This window comes from Leuresthes tenuis, unplaced genomic scaffold, assembly GCF_036924035.1.
Source record: "Leuresthes tenuis unplaced genomic scaffold, fLeuTen1.0.hap1 SCAF_17, whole genome shotgun sequence".
Taxonomy (NCBI): domain Eukaryota; kingdom Metazoa; phylum Chordata; class Actinopteri; order Atheriniformes; family Atherinopsidae; genus Leuresthes; species Leuresthes tenuis.
Window position 1 is genome coordinate 25,898,171 of NW_027325371.1, and position 10,064 is coordinate 25,908,234.

Sequence of the window (10,064 nt, forward strand, 5' to 3'; positions counted from 1 at the left end):
AGCGGGAGCGGAGGTGTTCAGCTGCAAGAAGGTCTACATGTCCATCAATAATTGCTAGAAAACATGAAAGAAACTTTTCGAAAATCAAACCGCACATGATCATAAGTGGGATAGGAGGTGTTCAGCTGCAAGGTGTGAATGTCCACCCATAATTCCTGAAAAATGGGCAGAAAAAAGGTGTGAATGCCCAACCATACATCATCAAAAGCAGGAGTGGAAGTGTTCGGCTACAAGAAGGTGTGAACGTCTAACCAAAATATGTAAAAAGAAGTTAAGAAAAGGTTCGAATATCCAACCAAACATAATCAAAAGCGGGAGCAGAGCTGTTCGACTGCAAGTAGGTGTGAATGTCAGATCATAATTTGCAAAAAGCTGATGAGAAAGGGTGAGAATGCCCGACTATACATCATCAAATGCGGGAGCGGAGTTGTTCGGCTGTGAGTAGGTGTGAATCTCCAACCATAATTACTCACAAACGGGTAAGAAAAGGTAGTAGCCAGACCATATATGATCAAAACAGGGAGCGGAGGTGGTTCAGCTGCAAGAAGGTTTGAATGTCAAACTAAAGTTCAAATATATTAACAAAAGCGGGAGGAGAGGTCTTCGGATGAGAGTGGTTGAAAATTTCCAACCATAATGTATAAAATGCGGTGAAAAAAAAGGTGTGATAGAACACTAAAAGGTGGAGCGGAAGTGTTCGGCTGCAAGAAGGTGTGAATGTCCGACTATATTTGGTGAAAAGCAGGTGAAGCAAGGTCTGAATGCCCCACCTTACATCATCAAAAGCAATATCAGAGTTGTTTGGCTGCAAGAAGGCCATAGTTTGCCAAAAGCGGGTAAGGTGCGAATGTCCGACTAAATATCAACAAAATTTGGGGCGGAGGTCTTCGGATGCAAATGGGTGTGAATATCCCACCATACAAGTATGGTGGGTGGAGAGGAAGCTGTGAATAGCCGACCATAGTTTGGAAAAAGCGGGTAAGAAAAGGTTTGAATGCCCGAACATACACCATCAAAAGAGGGAGCGGAGGTGTTCCGCTGTACGAAGGTGTGAATGTCCAACCATACTTGGTAAAAAGCGGGTAAGAAAAGGTTAATATACCCGACTGTACACAATCAATAGCGGGAGCGGATGTGTTCGGCTACAAGAAGGTGTGACAGTCCGACCATGGTTTGTAAAAAGCCGGTAAGAAAAGGTGCGAATGTCCGACAATGTATGATCAAAAGAGAGAGCGGAGGTTTTCGGATACACGAAAGTTTGAATGTCCTACCATAGTTTGTAAATAGCGGGTAAGAAAAGGTTCAAATGCCCGACTATACACCATAAAAAGCGGGAGCGGAGGTGTTCCGCTGTAAGACGGTGTGAATGTCCGACCATAGTTGGTAAAAAGCGGGTAAGAAAAGGTTAAAATACCCGACTGTACAAAATCAATAGCGAGAGCGGAGTTGTTCGGCTACAAGACGGTGTGAAAGTACGACCATGGTTTGTAAAAAGCAGTTAAGAAAAGGTTCGAATATCCAACCAAACATAATCAAAAGCGGGAGCAGATCTGTTCGACTGCAAGTAGGTTTGAATGTCCAGCCATAATTAATCACAAACGGGGGAAGAAAAGGTAGTATTGCCAGACCATACATGATCAAAACAGGGAGCGGAGGTTCAGCTGCAAGGTGTGAATGTCTGACTATAGTTTGTAAAAAGCGGGTAAGACAAGGTGCGAATGCCCGACAATGTATGATCAAAAGAGAGAGCGGAGGTGTTCGGCTGCAAGGTCTGAATGTCCAACCATAATTTGTAAAAACCGGGTAAGAAAAGGCTCGAAAGCCCGACTATACATCATCAAAAGCGGGAGCGGAGGTGTTCAGCTGCAAGAAGGTGTGAATGTTCGACTAAAGTTTGTAAAAAGCTGGTAAGACAAGGAGCGATGTCCCGACATTGTATGATCAAAAGCGGGAGCGGAGGTGTCCAGCTGTGAGTAGGTGTGAATGTCCGACCATAATTGCTGAAAAATGTGTTAGAAAAGGTAAGAATACTGGACCATATATCATCAAAAGCGGGAGAGGTGGTGTTCGGCTGCAAGAAGGTGTGAAAGTCCAACAATGGTTTGTAAAAAGCGGGTAATAAAAGGTTCGAATGCCCGAATATACATCATCAAAAGCGGAAGCGGAGGTGTTCGGATGCAAGAAGGTGTGAACGTCCGACCAAAGTTTGTAAAAAGCAGTGAAAAGCGAGAAAAAGCTTTTCGTGAGTTTTGCATGATTTGGGATTTTGCTTATAAAATGCATTACTTCACTCAAACTATGTTAAAACTGATTTGTCCTTCATATTTACCATGTCTAGAAAGATTTAAACAAAAAAAACAACGTTGTACTTTGCAGTAAAAGAAAGAGCAAATCTAAAGTTTCAGGAATCCGAGTATAAGCCTGCTTTCATGAGTTCTGCACGATTTCGGATTTTGCTATAAAATGAATTGCTTTGCTCAAACCAAGTTAAAACTGCTTTGTCCTTCCATATTCATCAATGTCTAGATCAACTTCAACAAAGAAAAACATTGGACTTTGCAGTAGAAGAAGTTGAAATCCATCTACACATTGATAAATACGAAGGACAAAGCAGTTCCCACTTGCCCATAAGAAAATAAGCTTATTCTCGGATTCCTGATCCTTCAGTTTTGCTCTTTCTTCTACTGCAAAATACAATGTTGTTCTTTGTTGAAGTCGATCTAGACATTGATAAATATGAATGAAAAAGCAGTTTTAACTTGGTTTGAGTGAATGAATTCATTTTATACATAAAATCCGAAATCGTGCAGAACTCATGAAAATAAGCTTATTCTCGGATTCCTAAAACTTTTGATTGGCTCTTTCTTTTACTGCAAAGTACAACGTTGTTTTTTTGTTTAAATCTATCGAGACATTGATAAATATGAAGGTAAAAGCCGTTTTAACATAGTTTGAGTGAAGGAATTGATTTTATAGATAAAATCCCAAATCATGCAGAACTCCTCAAAAGGGGCGTATGGCTTAATCACAAGTGTGGCTCTTTCTCATTCAGGGTAGTATGAGGAAGTTTATGCTTGAAATATATGTAGAAATGGGTACATATGAAGGACAAAGCAGTGTTAACTTAGTTTGAGTGAAGGAATTAATTTTATACATAAAATCCCAAATCATGCAGAACGTATGAAAAGAAGCTTATTCTCGGATTCCTGATCCTTCAGTTTTGCTCTTTCTTCTACTGCAAAATACAATGTTGTTCTTTGTTGAAGTCGATCTAGACATTAATAAATATGAAGGAAAAAGCAGTTTTAACTTGGTTTGAGTGAATGAATTCATTTTATACATAAAATCCGAAATCGTGCAGAACTCATGAAAATAAGCTTATTCTCGGATTCCTAAAACTTTTGATTTGCACTTTCTTTTACTGCAAAGTACAACGTTGTTTTTTGTTGAAATCTATCTAGACATTGATAAATACCAGTCGAAACTCTGCTGCCGCTTTTGATAATTTATGGTTGGGCATTCTTACCTTTTCTTACCCGCTTTTTACAAATTATGATCTTACATTCACACCTACTTGCAGTCGAACACCTTCTCATCCACTTATGATCATGTGCGGTTGGGCTTTCGCACCTTTTCTTACCCATTTTTCAGTAATTATGGGTGGACATTCAGACCTTCTTGCAGCCGAAAACCTCCACTCCTCTTTTGATCATACATTGTCGGGAATTCACACCTTGTCTTACCCGCTTTTTACAAACTTTATATGGTCTGGCAATAGTACCCTTTCTTACCCGTTTGTGAGTAATTATGGCTGGACATTCACACCTACTTGCAGCCGAACACAACCTCTCCCGCTTTTGGTGATATATGGTCCGGCATTCTTACCTTTTCTAACACATTTTTCAGCAATTATGGTTGTAGAATCACACCTACTCACAGCCGAACAACTCCGCTCCCACATTTGATAGTGTATAGTCGGGCATTCTCACCCTTTCTCAACAGCTTTTTGCAAATTATGATCTGATATTCACACCTACTTGCAGTCGAACAGCTCTGCTCCCGCTTTTGATTATGTTTGGTTGGATATTCGAACATTTTCTTAACTGCTTTTTACAAACTTTGGTCGGACGTTCACACCTTCTTGCAGCCGAACACCTCCGCTTCCGCTTTTGATGGTATATATTCGGGTATTCGAACCTTTTCTTACCCGCTTTTTACAAACCATGGTTGGACTTTCATACCTTCTTGTAGCTGAACAACTCCACTCCTGCTTTTGATGATTTATGGTTGGACATTCGCATCTTTTCCTACCCATTTTTCAGTAATTATGGGTGGATATTCACATCTTCTTGCAGCTGAACACCTCCTCTCCCGCTAATGATCATGTAAGGTTTGATATTCGAAAATTTCCTTTCATGTTTTAAAGCAATTATTAATGGACATTCACACCTACTTGCAGCCGAACACAACCTCTCTCGCTTTTGATGATGTATGGACCGGCATTCTTACCTTTTCTAACACATTTTTCAGCAATTATGGTCGGAGATTCACACCTACTCACAGCCGAACAACTCCGCTCCCGCATTTGATGGTGTATAGTCGGGCATTCTCACCCTTTCTCATCAGCTTTTTGCAAATTATGATCTGATATTCACACCTACTTGCAGTCGAACAGCTCTGCTCCCGCTTTTGATTATGTTTGGTTGGATATTCGAACATTTTCTTAACTGCTTTTTACAAACTTTGGTCGGACGTTCACACCGTCTTGCAGCCGAACACCTCCGCTTCCGCTTTTGATGGTATATAGTCGGGCATTCGAGCCTTTTCTTACCCGCCTATTACTTACTATGGTTAGACATTCAAACCTTCTTGTAGCCGAACACATCCGCTCCTGCTTTTGATGATGTATGATTTGGCATTCGCACCTTTTCTTACCCATTTTTCAGTAATTATTGGTTGGACATTCAGACCTGCTTGCACCTGAACACCTCTGCTCCCGCTTTTGATGGTGTATAGTCGGGCTTTCGAGCCTTTTCTTCCCCGATTTTTACAAATTATGGTTGGACATTCAGACCTTGCAGCCGAAAACCTCCGCTTCCTCTTTTGATCATACATTGTCGGGCATTCGCCCCTTGTCTTACACGGTTTTTACAAACTTTAGTCAGACATTCACACCTTGCAGCTGAACCACCTCCATTCCCCGTTTTGATCATGTGTGGTCTGGAAATACTACCTTTTCTTCCCCCGTTTGTGAGTAATTATGGCTGGACATTCACACCTACTTGCAGCCGAAAAACCACCTCTCCCGCTTTTGATGATGTATTGTCTGGCATTCTAGTCTTTTCTATCACATTTTTCAGCAATTATGATCTGACATTCACACCTACTTGCAGTCGAACAGCTCTGCTCCCGCTTTTGATTATGTTCGGTTGGATATTCAAACCTTTTCTTAACTGCTTTTTACAATATTTGGTCGGACGTTCACACCTTCTTGCAGCCGAACACCCCCACTTCCGCTTTTGATGGTATATATTCGGGTATTCGAACCTTCTCTTACCTGCTTTTTACAAACCATGGTTGGACTTTCATACCTTCTTGTAGCTGAACAACTCCACTCCTGCTTTTGATGATTTATGGTTGGACATTCGCATCTTTTCCTACCCATTTTTCAGTAATTATGGGTGGATATTCACATCTTCTTGCAGCTGAACACCTCCTCTCCCGCTAATGATCATGTGCGGTTTGATATTCGAAAATTTTCTTTCATGTTTTAAAGCAATTATTAATGGACATTCACACCTACTTGCAGCCGAACACCACCTCTCCCGCTTTTGATGATGTATGGACCGGCATTCTTACCTTTTCTAACACATTTTTCAGCAATTATGGTTGGAGAATCACACCTACTCACAGCCGAACAACTCCGCTACCGCATTTGATGGTGTATAGTCGGGATTTCTCACCCTTTCTCATCAGCTTTTTGCAAATTATTCTCTGACATTCACACCTACTTGCAGTCGAACAGCTCTGCTCCCGCTTTTGATTATGTTTGGTTAGATATTCGAACCTTTTCTTAACTGCTTTTTTACAAACTTTGGTCGGACGTTCACACCTTCTTGCAGCCGAACACCTCCGCTCCCTCTTTTGTTGGTGTATGTTCGGGCATTCGAACCTTTTCTTACCCGCTTTTTACAAACCAGGGTCGGACTTTCACACCTTTTAGTAGCCGAACAACTCCGCTCCCTCTATTGATTGTGTACAGTCGGGTATTTTAACCTTTTCTTACCCGCTTTTTACCAACTATGGTCGGACATTCACGCCTTCGTACAGCGGAACACCTCCGCTCCCTCTTTTGATGGTGTATGTTCGGGTATTCAAACCTTTTCTTACCCGCTTTTTCCAAACTATGGTCGGCTATTCACAGCTTCCTCTCCACCATACTTGTATGGTTGGATATTCACACCCACTTGCATCCGAAGACCTCTGCCCCAAATTTTGTTGATATTTAGTCGGACATTCGCACCTTACCCGCTTTTGGCAAACTATGGCCTTCTTGCAGCCAAACACCTCTGATCTCGCTTTTGATGATGTAAGGTTGGGCATTCAGACCTTGCTTCACCTGCTTTTCACCAAATATAGTCGGATATTCACACCTTCTTGCAGCCGAACACTTCCGCTCCACCTTTTAGTGTTCTATCACACCTTTTTTTCGCCGCATTTTATACATTATGGTTGGAAATTTTCAACCACTCTCATCCGAAGACCTCTCCTCCCGCTTTCTTTAATATATTTGAACTTTAGTCGGACATTCAAACCTTCTTGCAGCTGAACCACCTACGCTCCCTGTTTTGATCATATATGGTCTGGCAATACTACCTTTTCTTACCCGTTTGTGAGTAATTATGGCTGGACATTCACACCTACTTGCAGCCGAACACAACCTCTCTCGCTTTTGATGATGTATGGACCGGCATTTTTACCTATTCTAACACATTTTTCAGCAATTATGGTCGGAGATTCACACCTACTCACAGCCGAACAACTCCGCTCCCGCATTTGATGATGTATAGTCGGGCATTCTCACCCTTTCTCATCAGCTTTTTGCAAATTATGATCTGACATTCACACCTACTTCCAGTCGAACAGCTCTGCTCCCGCTTTTGATTATGTTTGGTTAGATATTCGAACCTTTTCTTAACTGCTTTTTACAAACTTTGGTCGGACGTTCACAATATCTTGCAGCCGAACACCTCCGCTTCCGCTTTTGATGGTGTATATTCGGGCATACGAACCTTTTCTTACCCGCTTTTTACAAACCAAGGTCGGACTTTCACACCTTCTCTTAGCTGAACAACTCCGCTCCCTCTTTTGATTGTGTACAGTCGGGTAATTTAACCTTTTCTTACCCGCTTTTTACCATCTATGGTCGGACATTCACACCGTCTTACAGCGGAACACCTCCGCTCCCTCTTTTGATGATGTATGGTTAGGCATTCGCACCTTCTCTCACCCGCCTTTTACTATGGTCGGCCATTCACAGCTTCCTCTCCACCATACTTGTATGGTGGGATATTCACACCCACTTGCATCCGAAGACCTCCGCTTCCGCTTTTGATGGGAACTGACAACATAAGAAGTCCGGACATACTTTGATAGTATATGAATAAGTGGGTAGCTACTGACAAGCATTAAGCATGTCACACAGCCCAAACATATAACATTTCAGGACACACCACACAGTTAACAACCACAGTGAAGCGTGTCAAAGCCCAAACATGTAACATTCAACAGGACACTTACACAACACATTCAAATCAAACAGTCAGACAACATACAAGAACATATACCCCAGCCGGCATTGCTCCCTGCCTATTTTCGTACAGCACACTATGTGTGCGCACACCTTTATTCACAAACTCTTCAACTTATACTCTTTTACCGAAGTTGCTACAGCTCGATTGGCCGAATACCCTTTGATCCTATTTCGGTGAATTTGACATCTGCCTTACATATAACAGATTAGCGGTTTAGCAGTTTTAATTTAGTTTGAGTGAAGGAATTCATTTTATAGCAAAATCCGAAATCGTGAAGAACTCATGAAAGTAAGCTTATTCTTGGATTCCTGAAACTTTAGATTTGCTCTTTCTTTTACTTCAAAGTACAACATTGTTTTTTTTGTTTAAATCTTTCTAGACATGGTAAATATTAAGGACAAAGCAGTTTTCACATAGTTTGAGTGAAGGAATTCATTTTATAGATAAAATCCTAAGAGTCTGATGGGAAAAGAGAGTGAATGCGAAGTAGACTTTAACACGGCTATGGGAGCGAGCCGAGTGTGGGCTAACCAGGAGAATTGCTTGAAAGAAATGCGACCCCGAATGAGCGGTCAGAACAAAGCCTCAATACGGGATTCTCGTGGTGTTTTTGTTGCTGCCTTGTCTTTTGCACAGAGTAAAAGACAAGGCAGCCATCGAATAGGGCCCGATTGTTCCTACTTGGTCAGCCGAGGAGCAAGGGGGGGGGGAGCAAGCGTCTCAACCAAGCAAAGCTCACCATGGGGAAGGTGGCTATGCCAACAAGCCTGATGCCCTGCTCCCGCAGTGACGGATAATCGTACTCTGGTTTCTCTTCATAACGTACAAGTCTTTCGCCTTTTAAGAAAGATTTCTGTGGAGAGCAGCACTAATGAGTTGTTTCTATTTTTGGCAGGCTTTACCTTTGCGGGTGAAGCCCTTTCTGTCTGTGCAAAAGAAATCTTGTTACTGTGCAGAGTGACTTCTCTGAGTAGAGTCGCCTTACTTGTTGCGACTGTGCCGATGTTCGAAGCTGGAGTGCAAAGTTGTTGCTTGAATGGTGCTTGCTGGAGCGTGCGGGAGTGCAAAGTTATACCATTTAAAAGGGCTGAAGAGTGCTCAGTGCAGCGGGTGGGCGACACTCTGGCCACCTTGAAAACCGAGGTTACATCCACTACCAGGGGCAGCCCAAGTTCTGCCGCAAGTGTGGTGAGCATGGGCACCTGGTTGAGGCTTGTACCAAGGTGTTATGTGGGAAGAGCAGAGAAATTGGGCAAACTTTTGGAGAGTGTCCAAATGGCAGGAAATGTAATCTCTGTGGAGAATTAAATCACCTCTTCAGAGATTGCCCTAAATCTTTTGCCAACAAATTAAAGACGGTAAAGCCACAGTCAAGCCAACAAAGAGAAGGACCAAAGGTGGCAGTTGGTGAACAAAGTGAAGAGGTTGACCCAATAAATTCAAACTTCCCGCCAAAAGCTTGGATTGGAAGTGAGGAGCAAAAAGGGGAGGGGCCTGTAGAGGCCTCACCACTCAGTGTTGAAGTCTGTGAGAATTCACAGGCAGAGGGTGGAGCTACGCTAAATGAGGAGGAAGAGCAGACAGGTGAGTCTAGTGAAGATACTCACCTCCCCGAAGGTCAACAGAAGGTCAATTTGTTGATAGGCATTCATTTATTTCTTCACTTCTGATGAAGTTTCAACAATAAACAACAAACTTTGTATTATTAGAAAGAACCAGAATCATTCTTCAGGAATCCGAAAATAAGCTCTATTTTATGAGTTATGCACGAATTCGGATTCTCCTATAAAACGAATTCATTAACTCAAACCAAGTTAAGACTGCTTTGTCCTTCATATTTATTCATGTCTAATCAAGTTTCAACGATAAACAACGTTGTACTTTGTAGAATGAGAAAGAACTTCTTCAGCAATAAGCATCTCTCGACATATGACGAAGTACAGATTTTGCTATAAAATTAATTCCTTCTATCAGCCTGACTTAAAACTGTTTGTCCTCCTTATTTATCCACTTCAAATCAAGTTTCAACAAATAAAAAAAAGTTGTAGTTTGAGAAAGTACAACTTAATCTTCAGCAATCAGTATAAAAAGAGGTGCAAATGCCAACCATACATACCTACAAGGTGGAGCGGAAGTATTCAGCTGCAAGTAGGTGTGAATGTTCGACTATAATTTGTAAAAAGCGGGTAAGAAAAGGTTCGAATGCCCGACTATATATTAACAAAAGCGGGAGGAGAGGTCTTCGGATGA

The 10,064-nt window shown here is 41.9% G+C and overlaps 1 non-coding gene across 1 annotated transcript; it reads left to right on the forward strand.

Moving 5' to 3' along the window:
* Positions 1–8,613: 8,613 nt before the first annotated feature.
* Positions 8,614–8,727, forward strand: LOC140274348 (U5 spliceosomal RNA). The gene has a single exon (XR_011908310.1). It is a non-coding gene; the product is annotated as a U5 spliceosomal RNA (small nuclear RNA).
* The last annotated feature ends 1,337 nt before the right edge of the window (positions 8,728–10,064 follow it).